The sequence below is a fragment of the Dipodomys merriami genome, unplaced genomic scaffold (assembly GCF_024711535.1).
Source record: "Dipodomys merriami isolate MVZ:Mamm:240054 unplaced genomic scaffold, mDipMer1.0.p SCAF_625, whole genome shotgun sequence".
Classification (NCBI taxonomy): domain Eukaryota; kingdom Metazoa; phylum Chordata; class Mammalia; order Rodentia; family Heteromyidae; genus Dipodomys; species Dipodomys merriami.
This window is the reverse complement of record NW_027206208.1, coordinates 538,894-554,243: the sequence shown is the minus strand read 5'-3', so window position 1 is coordinate 554,243 and position 15,350 is coordinate 538,894. Positions and strand designations below refer to the sequence as shown.

General features: G+C 37.2%; 1 protein-coding gene and 1 pseudogene across 1 annotated transcript in view; one reads left to right on the top strand and one right to left on the bottom strand.

Annotated features, from left to right (window-relative positions):
- Positions 1-15,350, top strand: part of LOC138815131 (cyclic AMP-dependent transcription factor ATF-6 alpha-like) — a 142,644-nt gene that overhangs the window by 69,123 nt on the left and 58,171 nt on the right. The window lies entirely within an intron of this gene.
- On the bottom strand, positions 332-903 carry LOC138815134 (transportin-3 pseudogene; annotated as a pseudogene).

Sequence of the window (15,350 nt, the reverse complement as noted above, 5' to 3'; positions counted from 1 at the left end):
GGATCAAGATGACTACTTGGCTTAGTGACAGGGCTGTGCTGCATAGGTGATTCTGGAGGTCACTCTGTTGCTCAGGAGTTGAAATGTGGGGATGAGCAATGCCTGGGCATGTCTAAGAGTTCTAGCCCAAAGCCATATTTTATGACATGCTCATCAATAAGGATAGTGTCCAGATACATGAAGCAGGAATGCTGATGATGTGGTACATATTCAATCATCTGTGTGACTGTAGTTGCAGCCTGCTATATCCTTTGCCTACACAGTGAACTGACAGGACAAGGACAACTGCATTCTCCAATGGAATTATCAATCTGATACTTATTTTTCAATATTATAACCTGAGATATTCCCTAGAACATTTAATAATCTTATCCAAAAATAATCTTGCTAAGATAAGCACTGTCCTTTTCAACAAACTCACAACAGCTTCTAGAGAAAACGTGAAAGAATCAAGAGAACAGACAATCTTCAGAAGTCTATTAAAGGGCTGAGGTATACAATCCCAGCAGATTCGGGAAATGTTATGAATGGCTTTGGCTGCAGCAGAAGCCAGAGACCTTTTATTCCATGGGCCTTTCATCAAACAGCCAAACACAGCAACTGAGGATTTCAGTCAACCACTTAGCTAATTTCTTCAACCAACTCAATGATGGTATACTGTACAGCTGTATGGATAGACAACCCTTTCTAGGACCTCCACAAGTATAGGACATTTTCCAGATCAATACTCTTTGCCTACAGCAGTCATAATAATGAGAACTGCTTTAATACCTCCTAGGATGGGTTGCCTTCTTTCATGGTAGAATATAACTGAGCAAAACATTCCATAGGCTTAACCAAGAAAATCAAGTCCTTCACCAGATATGATTGCTTCCAAGTCATCACTTTTCTCAAGAACTCCATTATGGTCTGGTCCCAACTAACATTGTCAAACAAGTTATGTTTTTTTTTTGTTGCTGTTGTTTTTTTTGGGGGGTCCTGTTGTGGGGCCTGAACTCTGGGACTGGACGTTGTCCCTCAGCTCTTCAGCTCAAGGCTAGAGCTCTACCACTTGAGCCACAGCGCCACTTCCGGCTTTTTTCATTTTGCTTATGTGGTGCTGAGGAATCGAACCCAGGGCCTCAGGCATGCAAGGCAAGCGCTCTACCACTGAGCCATCTTCCCAGCCCCTGTCAAACAAGTTATGATGCAGCCTCTGAATATTCATTGTGAGTTTTATACTACTGTTCTCCTAGTCAGTATCAAGGAAATTTCTACTGCCTCATTTTGAGGATAAAATGCATAGTAGGTCTCCCGGATTCTGGCCTGAAATACAAACAAATATTTCAAGAAATTTCACAGTTCAGTGTAATTCAGAACTTTTTCTAAATCTTCATATACTACAGCAATATGATGGGCAGTCTTCAATGTCAGGACTCCCTGAAAAAGTTTCATGGGCTAATGGCAAGTTAAGTCTCCACATGAACAAATAAGCACACACAGTCTGAAGCAGCTTCATGTAGGCTGGATGAGTAACTTACTATGAGCCAAATCTCCCAAGTCAAACAAACTTCCCAAATGGCATTTTCTCATCTGCTCTTTATTTTCTTACACAAACCATCAATAGAGATGATATTGCTGTAATACAGCAGAAGACTACATCTTCTAAAACTTTTTTTGGGGGGGGGAGGGGACCGGTCATTGGTTTGAACTCTGGGCCTAAGTGCTGTCCCTCAGCTCTTCAGCTCAAGGTTAGTGCCCTACACCTTGAGCCACAGTGCCACTTCCGGCTTTTTTCTGCTTATGTGGTGCTGAGGAATCGAACCCAGGGCCTCATGCATGCAAGGCAAGCACTCTACCAGTGAGCAAACTTCCCAGCCCTTTCTAAAACTTTTGTGTGCTGGTTGGCTCTAGTTTATAAGACATTCCCAAATTGTTCTTCAGATAATGCTGTAGGATCTTTTAAAAAAAAAAAAAAAGCAAAGAACCGTCATCATTGCTGTATTTTTCCTCCAATGTTTATATTCATCCCATCCAGGAAGGCATCATTAAAATAAGGTTTGCCAACTTTGGAAAGCAGTATGGAGGTTCCTCAAAAGACTACACATAGAACTCCCCTATGATCCAGCAATCCCACTTTTGGGCATTTACCCAAATGATCACAAACAAGACCATACTAAAGCTACCAGCACAACTATGTTTATTGCAGCATTATTTACCATAGTTAAGATATGGAACCAACCCAGATACGCCTCAGCAGATGAATGGATCAAGAAAATGGAATTCTATGCCTCCATCAGAAAGAATGATATCACCCCATTTGTTAGGAAATGGAAAGACTTGGAAAAAATTATATTAAGTGAAGTAAGCCAGGCCCAAAGAAACATAGGTCCTATGGTTTCCCTTATTTGCAATAGCTAGTATATGTGTGGGACAAGCAGAAGAGGTCAAAAGCTAAGTACATATGACCAGATAAGATGATGTTAAGTGAAATGAACCCCAAGATAGGGATAGAAGTGGTTGTTTCTTTCTTGCTATTGTTCCTAACGTATTTATAATGTACTATGTGATTTTTTTTTGTTTCTTTTTATATTACTCCCCCATGGTATAACCCCTGTTTTTACTGTATTTGATGTCAGGGCCCTGCATCTTGTATATACATTTCTCTAGCTTTGGGAGGGGAAGGGAAAAAACAAAATGCTTAAATAGCGATACAGGTTGACCCATTGTAACAATGAGATGTACAAGACACTATGTTCAAAAACCAACTTTACAATTTAGGTGGGGAGGGGGGAGTGTAGTTGTGGAGGTGGGAGGGAAGGGATGGTAGGGGAAAAATAAAGGAGGAGGTAACAATGCTTGATAGGAAATGTACTCATTACCTTGCTCATGTAACTGTAACCCCTCTGCACAGTATTTTTACAATAAAAAATATTAAAAAATAAAATAAGTTTTGCCATTCCTAAAGCCAGCTGTATTACAATGACAGGAGATATGTCTTTCAAATTTTAGGACACAGGTTAGCAATAAATCCCTTAAGGAGATATGAGAGTCTGTGGGGAACTCATAAAATGAGGTCTGAATCGTCATTTCCCTGGTCTGTGCAATAAAATAGCAGAGATGCCGTACCAACTGATCAGAAATCTCCCATGCACATTTTGTAGCACTTTCTAGCCACAGATGCCAGGTATTGCCCACTGCAATACAGGATGGATTTTGAAAGGTTCAAAAGGTTCAGAGGCAGAGGCAGAAGCTAAAACTTATATTAGCAACACATTTCAAGAGAGAAAAGCCAAACAAAGCTCCTCAAGACCACACAAGGCACACTCCTTCCCACGGGGATCTGGGTCATGGTAAAATGCCTGCACAGCTTAGAATATCAGCTTTGCTTCTTCCATGGTGGTAGCAGCTGAGGGCAATGGCAGTGGCTCTGATGCTTCTTTGCAAGGCTTCCTGGTTCCTCTACATTTGCACTTCCTCACTATCTTATTCATAGCTGTTTCCTGGCTGATGTATTTCCTCCTTTTTGGCCTATAAGGAGCAGAGGAGTTCTTTATGGAAGTTGCTCCTTCAGCAACAGTGGGTAGGTTGTATTCAGGTTTCTAGCCTTTTTCCCAGTCTTCCCACTAGAAACCAGACTCTGTAGTCTGGAGAGTGGCTCTTACTTCTTCACCTACCATCTTGCTTTCAGATTTGAATTTGAATGTTAAAGTTTCAAGGTCAAATTTCCTGTTTGACAACTGTATTCTGTTTCCATAATGAATATATTTGTTTTTCAGAATTACATACTACCATACTTGAAAATGAAGTGGGATTATGTATTCAGCCTATTTTCATATGGCAGAGGAAAATAAAGTATGTGTGTGAGGAGAGAGAAAGAGAGATAAAGGAGGACAAATACTTAAAAACTAATGAATATGAATACGAATAAAGGATGTATATGACATCGGTGCTATCCTTGTAATTTTACTGTCAGCTTGAAATTATTTGGGAATATAGATTGAAAAAAAAACCCTACTTTTTTCCTTAAAGGCTTCCAGAATTACAAAGACAAAATCTGTAGCCTTCCAAAATTGATTTTCTCTTTCTTGAATATTTTCCTCTTGGTCTTTGCAACATTGCAAAGTGAAGTTCATGACTCTGACTTTTATACTAAAATGTTTACAACTTACTTTAAAAAGATTATTCTAAAGATGGAATAGTGTAATTTGTTTCCCATGTAGCTGAACCTCAGTCTATTAACTTGTTCAGGATAAGGGCCAAGACTTAATCTATTTACAATGTGTCTGACACAATATCTGGCATGGAGCAGTGTTCAGTGGCTAATCTCAGGTAAATGAAATCATGGAAAGTGAACTGAAGCTAAGTGTGGACTACTTTGTGTAGATGAAGTCCTGGGGAACTGCTGGTTAAGTTGGATTCCAACTGAAAGGGGCAGGAAAAGAAGCAAGAAAAGCAAGGACCAGATCTTGGAAGCATGCCTATGTTTGCCATGCTTATAATTTTGATTTAATGAAAGCCAATCAAGACATTTGGGCAGGGAAAACACAAACAAATGGATGATAATGAAAGGTAGAGGGGATTTATAGAAGAGCCTAAAGGTAGGAAGGCTACTGCCATAATCCAAATGAGAAAGTAGGCCTCATTTACTAGTGATGAGAAGCATCAGAGCTTTAAAATGTAAAATTAACAGTTCTTGGTGATAGGCTGCAGACAGATGAGAAAAGGTAAAATTCAATACTATGTAACTCTTTTTTATTTTTATTTTTTATTTTTTTAATTGTGAAAATACTGTACAGAGGGGTTACAATTACATCGGCAAGATAATGAGTACTATGTAACTCTTCTTAAGGAAAGGATTTCTATCTATTCGTACATTGAATTAAATGCACTGTAAATTAAATACATTGCACATTATTAGACAAATGTTTATATTCAAGCCAGGAAAACTCATATAAGACTATCAGAAAAGGAAAACCAAATCTTGAAGTAAGACCGTAGTTTTCTCTGATCTTGATTCTCTACATAATTTTGCTTACATAATTAGCTTACAACAGAACTCTTATGGAAATCCTATTTTATATATAAAAATCCTGACTGGTATATAGGGTGTAACAAATGGTTGTTCTATTGTCAAAAAATCAACATTTCTAGTTGCTCTTAAAGAGGTGAATAAATTTCTCTTTATTTGCATTATGACTGATTAATGTAGCTACCTACATAAAATTGCTTTCTTTTGGATATCTGATGATATAAGCCCTTAGGGGGGGCTCAGATATTCTTCTATCTGGTATGGTGCAAGCTTTATTTATTTATAATGTACTTCTTTTCCTTGTTAACAAGAATAATGGTTGACAGAAAATAATATCTCCTAATTTTTCTTCCCCCATCAACCAGCAGGTTAAAAAAATTATGTAATGAAGTTTCATGCCTGGATTTGGCTCATGAAATTAACACTGAAGGGTAACAGGGACAGATATGTAGACTGTGGTCTTTGTGTGTGTGTGTGTGTGTGTGTGTGTGTGTGTGTGTGTGCGTGCGGGTGTGTGTGTTTTGTCGTTCCTGGGCCTGGGCGCTGTCCCTGAGCTCTTCAGCTCAAGGTGAATGCTCTACCACTTGAGCCACAGTGCCACTTCCGGTTTTCTGGTGTTTAATTGGAGATAAGTTTCACAGATGTTCCTACCTGGGCTGGCTTTGAACAGCGATCTTCAGATCTCAGCTTTCTGAGTAGCTGGGATTACAGGTGTGGGCCATCAGTGCTTGGCTCAAACTGTGGTTTTATTTAGGTGGTTTTTCCTTTCTCCACAACTAGTAAGGTTCATTATGGACTGGTGCCAATAACTAACATGCCATTCTTAGGAATAACTAGAGATTTATGGATTGATTTACTCTTTATAAAATCTCCTCCAACTCTGAAACTATGCCCTATAAAAGAAGAGCTGTTGTGCTGGGCACTGGTAGCTCACACCTGTAAACCCAGTTACTCCAGAGGCCGAGATCAGAGGGTCAAAGTTTGAAACCAGTCTGGTCAGAGAAGTCCTCAAGACTCTTAACTCCAATTAACTATCAAAAAGCAGGATGGAAGAGATAGTTCAAGTGGCAGAGCACCAGCTTGGAGCAAGCAAGCCAAGCAAGAGTGTGAAGCCCTGAGTCCAAGCCTTTGTACCCTATAAAAAGAAAAAAATAGATGTCCTATGATGCTAAGCAACTATTGTGTTAACTACAGACATACATGTAAGTTTGAGATACAGATTGGGATTTATTTTTTAATACTTTTTTTCATTGGTATTGATGTATAAGAGACAGGAAAAATAAAATCAACAGACTAAATCAAGACAAGGTTAGACTTTTATAAGCAGTAGTATTTTATCTCTCATGATTAAAAAATTCTTCAGCTCTGGGTTGTTGTCAATCCTGTGATCTAGCCCAAGTATAAATGTTAAGTTTTACCTTGTCATTACTGAAGGCTCTGCCAGAGCCAATATCTAGGACTTACAAATACAATTTTTCTTCCTTCACTTTTTCTCCTAGGCTACATCAAGTGGAGTATATAAACAATGCTGAGGTGCTTATTGCACAGTTTTGTCAAATATAGTTTGTTGTTTGAGTTTTCCAGGACTCATTTCCATATTTAATGTGTGTATGCGTGCCTTTAAGTAAGGAGTAGAATAAAGCTGGTTAAGGCTATGAGGTTAGCATGCCATGTTTGATCCTAGCTTTGCTGCCTCTTAGCTGTGTTACCCTGACTCTCTTTACTTCACTTCCTTCCTCTATAAAATAAGCATTATAAAATGATTATCTCATAAAATTGTTTTCAGAATAGTTAATACCTATAAATAATCTGCCACAGTAGTCCTTGAACATAGTAATTGTTTAATAAATGTTAACTATTGTCCCCCCTCTCTATATCAGCACTTCAGTCTCTTCACCCTGGGAAATGGAGAACTGGGAATTATATAAAATAATCAGGATAAAATTTCATTACCTTGCTACTAGAAGTGATAGAGAATTTCACTACAGTTGAATTTATTGTCAGTAAAATTTTAAAAACTGGATTGAAATTCTGAGATAACTAGTATTTAGATGTCATAACTTAGAAGACATAGGTGAAGTAAGCAAAGCATTTACTGGCTTCTTTGGATGAAAAGTGTAATTGGGGGCAGTAAGAGTCAGACATGCATCAAATTCACTTTACCTAATTACCTAATAATTTACCTAATCATATAATTGGCATAGTTCGAAAACAGTGATGTCTCCCAAGAGTGCTTAAGATCACTAACTTGAACAAAAATCTACTCATCTCTGAGTCCTTGAATTTTAAGAGCTTTGGCTGATAATTCTTCAATTGAAGTAATAATAGCTTCCTTGTATACAGAATCCCTGGTATTGATTGGACAATGAATCCTTTAGTTCTAAACTACCGAAGTTGGATCCTTATCTTGTATATATTTCAGATTTTGGTTACAGAAATTATTTTTTTGATCAGAGTGAAAGAAGCCTGTAGGTATATTATTGCACTGACTTTTTATTAAATAGTTAAGGTCTCTGAGAAACCCAAATACTCTTTGGTCATCAGTTGGATTTTTAACATCCTTATAAAGCAAAATATAGGAAGTAGAGCTATAGCTCAAGTATTAGAGTGCCAGCCATGAGCAAAAAAAGCCAAATGAGAGCACGAGACCCTGTGTTTAAGCCCCAGTATGAGTACAAAATAATAATAATAATATTTTAAGTACCTGCAATACAGTAGTCACCTTCACTTGTAATGGCAATTTCACAAAAACATGATTGATCACATAATTTAATAGTAACTCAATTTTTTGTGTGTGTGCAAGTCCTGGGGCTTGAACTCAGGCCCTGGGCTCTGTCCCTGATCTTTTTTGCTCAAGGCTAGTGCTCTATCATTTGTGCCACAGCTCCACTTCTAGCTTTTTAAAAAAATAGTTTCTAGAGATAAGAGTTTCATGGGCTTTCCTGGGCAGGCTGGCTTTGAACTGCAATCCTTATCTCATCCTCCTGAGATTATAGGCATGAGCTATTAGTAGCTTGCTACTGTCTCCAGTTTTAGCTTTGTAATTTTATTCATCTTTGATTTGTGCTTACTTTATAGCTACAAAAATAGAAGTATAAATATCTCTATAATTTAGATATATATATGTGTGTGTGTATATATATGTGTGTGTGTGTATATATATATATATATATATATATATATATATATATGTTTAATTCATATAAGTCAGTGCTGAAGGAGAATTTCTTCCTTTAAAAGTAGGTGGCAGTAGGGTTCTCTTTTGGCCACAGCCCCTCCAGCATCTGTTGTTATGTGACTTCTTGATTATAGCCATTCTAACTGGGGTGAGGTGGAATTTCAATGTTTCAATGGCTAGAGAAGTTGAGCATTTCCTCTTCAGAGAAGTCTCTCTTTAAATCTTTAGCCCACTTATTAATTGAGCAGTTGTTTCTTTGAGGATTTGTTGTTGGGGGATTTAATTTTTTGAGTTCTAAATATATATATATATATATATATATATAAAATATATTGGTCTGTCGTGGGGCTTGAACTCTAGTCTTGGGCTCTGACCCTGCGCTCTTCAGCTCAAGGCGAGCATCCTACTGCTTGAGCCACAGCACCACTTCTGGTTTTTCTAGTGGTTTCTTGGAGATAAGAGTCTCACAGACTTTCTTGCCTGGGCTGGCTTTGAACCGCCATCCTCAGATCTCAGCCTCCTGAGTAGCTAGGATTACAGGTGTGAGCCACCAGCCCCTAAATATATTTTTGATAAGAGACCCTTGTCTGTTGTATGGCTAGTGAAGATCTACTCTCTTTCTATTGATCTTGCTAGTTATGTCCTTTGCCATGCAGAAGCTCTGCAGTTTCATGCAACCCCATTTATTGAAGCTTTCTTTGATTTGTTGTGTTTCTGGGTCTTTATTAGGAAAATTTCGGCCTGTGCCAAGGAGCTCTAGAGCTTCTCCTATTCCATCCTGTAATGTTTTCAGAGTGTCTGCTTTGACTTTGAGGTCTTTGATCCATTTGGAGTTGATTCTGGTGCAGGATCATATATAAGGATCTAGCTTTAATTTTCTACAGGCGTTAAAACAATTTTGCAAGCATCTTTCACTGAAGAGGCTGTCTTTCTTACATTCATAGAGTTTGGTAGTGAACTTTCACTTTCACTTTCATTGAAGAGTTGGAGGAGTATTGGTGTGAGTTCTGCTTTGAAGACCTTGTAGAATTCAGCTATTAATCTATCTGGTCCTGGGCTTTTCTTGGATAGGAAGTCTCTTATTGTTGTTTCTATTTCATTGCGTGATATAGGTCTGTTAAATTGGATTAAATTATCCTGGTTTAGTTTCTGCATGTCACTATCTGCTAGGAAATCGTCCATTTCTTCCAGATTCTCCCGTATAATGTTCTGAATCTTGGTTGTTTCTGTGGTGATGTTCCATTCTCTGATTTTGTTTATTTGGGTGTGTTCTCTTCTTTTTCTGATAAGATTTGCTAAGGGTCTGTTGATTTTGTTAATTTTTTTCAAAGAACCACCTCTTTGTTTTGTTGATTCTTTCTATTTTTTGGGGGGGACTCGAATTCATTTAATTCTGTAGGAAAATGTTTTCTTATACTTGATCTTAGCCAAAAGACTAAGAAATGATAAAATACCTTTCTTAAATTCTTAAACCAAATAAATATTGTAGAAGAGTTATAGTATCAACGTTCTTAATCTTCTGAGCTTAAAGCACTGACCGAGTAACTCAAGTCATAGAGAGCACCTGTCCAGCAAGTTAAGAACCTGATTTTAATTTCTAGTACTGCCAAAAAATATTTATAAATTCATGTTTGGTTGTAAAGGAACCATTGTTACATTTTTCTACGGAATTCTTACCAAGTGGTCTTAACCACTAACATGTAACTATGTGATCAGTTACCAGCATTAGAAAACTACATTGCAAGCCAGGCACTGGTAGCTCACTCCTGTAATCCTAGCTACTCAGGAGGCTGAGATCTGAGGATCGCAGTTTGAAGCCAGCTTGGTCAGACCCCTTGAGACTGTTAGGTCCAACTAACCACTCCAAACACTGCAAGTGAAGCTATGACTCAAGTGTTAGAGCACTAGCTTTGAGCATAAATAGGCTCAGGAACAGCACCTAGGCCCTGAATTTAAGCCCTACAACCAACAAAATGAAAAGAAAACTATATTGCTAATATAAATATCCACTCAACTTTGAGCTGAAATTATCCATGAGAAGCAGAAGCTTAATTTGTCTTTTTGTCAACAATAGGTACTTTATATCAGGTAATCTGTTATTTTTTCTTTGCTTTATTTTCATGAGTCTTTCAAGGTCAATAGTACAGTTTTATCTGGAGGCTTAGGGATCCTGGCTATTAAATTTAAATCATTTCACTAGTAAGTGGATTTAATAAATTCTTTCACATAGAGATTTTCAAGTATTATTTTGAGAGAAAAGTTGTAAGAGCTAGTGAACAGGAATTGAATCTACAGTTGGGAGAATTAGATTCTTTTCACAATTTGGTCATTTATTTTAGGTTTATTATTTGATCTCACTTTTTTTTAAACAAAGTTTTTTGTTTTTGTAGTTGATGGTGGTGGTCATAGAGCTTGAACTCAGGGCCGGGGCACTATCCCTGAGCTCTATTTGCTCAAGACAAGTGCTCTACTACTTTGAGCCCCAGCGCCACTTCTTTTTTTATTTTTGGGTCCAGTCGTGGGGCCTGAACTCTGGGCCTGGGCGCTGTCCCTCAGCTCTTCAGCTCAAGGCTAGCGCTCTACCACTTGAGCCACAGCACCACTTCTGGCTTTTTTCTTTCTGCTTATGTGGTGCTGAGGAATCGAACCCAGGGCCTCATGCATGCAAGGCAAGCACTCTATCACTGAGCCACCTTCCCAGCCCCCCAGCGCCACTTCTGTTTTTTGTGTGGTTAATTGGAAATAAAGAGTCTCACGGACTTTCCTGCTCAGGCTGGCTTTGAACCATCATCCTCAGATCTCAGCCTCCTGAGTAGCTAGTCTTATAAGCGTGAGCCACTGGAACCTAGCTGAAGTTTTAAAACAATATCACATGGAAGATAACATTTGCTTTAAATAATATTGCTTCCAATAATTCCCTAACCCCCAGTACTAAGGTTTGAAGTCAAAGTCTGGGTGCTGTCTCTTTTTTGCTCAAGACTGGTGTCTCAAGACTTGAGTCACAGCTCTACTTCCAGATTTTTGCTGAGTAATTGGAGATAAGAGTCTTATGGACTTTCTTATTGGTATAGGCTTTGAACTGTAATCCTCAAATTTCAATTTCCTGAGTGACTGGGATTACAGCTGTAAGGTACTGGTACTTCACAATAGTACTGCTTTCAAAGCATAAAATGTTTAGAAATTCTTGAATAGATATAGTTTCTTCCTTAGATTTTTGAGCATTAGAGATCCGCTTTTGTCTTAGTGATGAAGAAATTAGAGATCCCTTTTGTCTAAGTGATGAAGAAATTTAGTCCCAGAAAGTCCTACAGTATATCCCACAGATCATTTGCTATAAGATAAGGTCTGAAAGAAATCATCTTCCATTTAAGGCTAATGCTCTTCTTGTTGTACTTTACTACTTTCCTATTTTCAGATAATGAAATAGTATTTGAAAAGAATTTCAGAAATTTAAGTAAGTATAATTGAACAGACAAACATAAAACCTTACATTTTATTCCATAAAATTTAGGAAAAGTTGAACTTTTTTTAGAGTGGACTGTAATGGTTTTAATTAATTAAAGATAATGTCAGGAGCCTATCACATAATCTCTAAGCTTTTTTTGTAAAATTTAATTTTATTTTGTTCATAGACATGCTCTTTATTAAACAAAGCCTAGGAATTCCAGTAACTGAGGAGCCCTGTTGAGCCCAAACCTCCTATAGTGGTATATTATGGGGAAATAGTATTCTATAAAGTGTAGATTTTTCTTTCTTTATAAACTTTTACAATGTACAGTTCAGTAAGGGCCATTCAAAGGTTCAACTTTGTGAACCAAGCCTTCTCAGAGTCCAACTTCATCTTGGAACTGAGAATATCTAAAGGAGTAGATAGCTGGAACCTTCTTAAACATGCCTTTCAAATATGTATCTGTTCTGGGCTTTGGAGAAGAACCTTTAGTATGAGTATTCTGTACTGTTAGTTCACAGCTGCTCCATATACTTCATTTAATTTCAACTTTTTGGGTTTACTGGGGTTTGAATTCAAGACTTCTTGCTTGTTGGGCTGAGCCATACCTGTAGCCTTGTTTTTCACTGGTTATTTTTGAGATAGGGTCTTGCTTCCTGTCCTTGCACACGTCTTGACTGCTATCTACCTATTGTAGGCTCCTCTTTGCTGCTGGACTTACAGATGCAGGCTACCACATTCAGTTTTCCTCTGTTGACATGGAATGTTGTGGACTTTTCTGCCTGAGGTAGCCTGAAGCCATAGTCCTTCCAAATTCAAGCCTCCCAATTAGCTAGGATTGTAGGTACAAGCCATTGGTTCCCAGAATAGAATTTGTGGGTGTGTGTTTCTGGTAGTGGGGCTAGGGCCTGGGCACTGTCCTTGAGCTCTTTTGCTCAATGCTAGTGCTCTATCACTTTGAGCCACAGTGCCACTTCCAGTTTTTCTGGGTAAATTGGAGATAAGAGTCACATGGACTTTCCTGCCTGGGCTGGCATCGAACTGTGAGCCTTAGATCTCAGCCTCCTGAGTAGCTAGGATTATAGGCGTGAGCCACCAGTGCCCAACTATACTTTGTTTTTTATTAGTATAAATTAAAAAAAATTTTTTTTGTTCGGTTGTGGGGCTTGAGCTCTGTGCCTGAGCACTATCCCTCAGCTCTTCAGATCAAAGCTAGCACTCTAACACTGGAGCTACAGGCCCACTTCTGTTTTTCTAGTGGTTAATTGGAGATAAGAGTCTCATGGACTTTTCTGCCCGGGCTGGCTTTGAACTGTGATTCTCAGATCTCAGCCTCCTGAGTAGCTAGGATTACTTACAGGCGTGAGCCACCAGCTCCCGGCTAGCATAAATTAATTATTTAAAGGGGTTTCATTGTGTTAATTACAAGCAGGCATATAGTGTATGTATATTACTTTTTTTTTCCTCTATTACTTTTTAATCTTCCTCTGTCATCCCTGCTCCATGTTCTTTAGAGACCAAATAGATTAGTAGGTCTAAAATCTTATAAAAATTGAGACAATTATCCAGTGTTTATAATCTGCATGAAACAAATAATGTGCCCATTCTACCTAAAAGTACTTGCAGGCAGTTAGGCTTTTCCTCATGAACTGTTCAAATTTGAACACCCTGTAGACACTTCATGATTTCATTGCATTCCTTTAATATTGATATTCTTACTGCATTTTTTTTCAATTTAAGGAATTACACTTTGGATATAAGAATAATTTGAATGTTGCTAATAATAATAAAAATGTCCAAACTTTAAATTTAGTATCTTAGGTACCTTTTTTTTTTTTTGTCAGTCGTGGGGCTTGAACTCTGGGCGCTAACCCTCAGCTCTTCAGCTCAAGGCGAGCACTCTACCACTTGAGTTTCAGCGCCACTTCTGGTTTTCTGGTGGTTTATTGGAGGTAGGAGTCTCATGGTCTTTCCTGCCCGGGCTGGCTTTGAACCGCGATCCTCAGATCTCAGACTCCTGAGTAGCTAGGATTACAGGCGTGAGCCACCAGCACCCAGCTCTTAGGTACCTTTGTCATGGAAAAATTACCTTATTTTAACTAACAGTTTAAATTACTTTTATCTTAATTTAAATAAGATTTTAAGATACTTGCTCAGACCATTTGGTTAATTTCTTATATAGAAGCTGTATTTTACCTGATATGTTAAAGCATTCATATTTTACTTGATATGTTAAAGCATTCAAAAATAGATTTCAAAAATTCTTTTTGTTTTATATATGTGTATATATACACCATATATGTATATGATATATGATATATATCTTCACCAGGTGAGTTTCTTGAGTATTCTGAGGGTTTTTAACTCACTCTCTTATCCCTTCTAGAGTATTCTATATACTAGATTTATAAAGTGTTTTGAACAAAATCGGACTAAACCAAAATTGGATTAAACTAAAGACAATTGTTCTTTTTTCCTCCAAGATATATGGTAATTGAGATACTTTGTTACAAAACTGAGTATATGGATGTCTATAATCAGGAATATGTAACAATGTTGAGAGACATTTGAAAATGTAATTCAGAATTAAGAAACAATCGTGCTTGCTTCAGCAGCACATATAGAATTAAGAAGCAATTAATTACCTTTTTAGACTATTTTTCTGGCTTCCAATTAACTGTTTTTTGTATCAACTCAAATATCTTTAAAAACACTCCAGGGAATTCTCTTTCAATATTCCTAGTGAGTTCAGTAAACCTGTTCACCTTGCAACTGCTGCAAGTTATTCCCAACATCTGCCCCTCATGTTCTATGTGCCTTTTTGAAAACAACTCTCATCCCATTAACAGCCTGAGAAATTCCTTATTATTTTGCTAACCAAGAATTGGGGAGAAATTAAGTCTAGTATATTAAACAGTGAGGAATTCTAGAACTTGATTTTCACAACTTGACTATAGCCCTGAGCATGATGTGTTTTTTGAACTTCCAGCTTTCTGTATTTAAAAAGTTAGGTTTTTTTTTTCCTCTTTGATATTGTTTTTTTTCCCATTATGTTTTTTATTAGCACTAATTAGTTGTAAAAAAATAAAAACTACAAAAATCAAGGATAACATAAAGAAAACTAATAGCCTGTTATAATGTTTTAAATCTGATTTTAAGTCTTCCTTTAAAAGACATTGGATTGAAACATTCATATGTCCATATATACATACAATGTACCTTGATTGGACTCACCCCTTTTGTCTCTCTCCCACTCCCTCTACCCCTTCTCCTGTTCCAAATCAGTTTCAACAAACTACTTTGTTCAGTTTTAACATATATATTTTGACTATATTCACCCTTTCCATTCACTCTTCCACTAGTACCCACATTAGTTTTTTTTTAATACTTAAAAGTTAAACAGTTTAATAGTTACAAAGAATTTCCTTTAGGCTTATTTTCTTATTTGCTAATAAAGATAAAATGTTTGGGATAAAACTTACTTTGTAAATTCTTTTTTTTTAATTTAATTTTATTTTATTTGTGAACATACTGTACAGAGGAGTTACAATTACATGGGCAGGATAATGCATACATTTCTTACCAAGCATTGTTACTTTGTAAATTCTAAACAGAGTAAGTAGGATGAATTCAGTACCCCATTACCTTATTTCTCTTTTTTTTTTTTTTTTTGCATATTGGTAAAGAATTTTCTCTGCTATTTTTCTAAATTC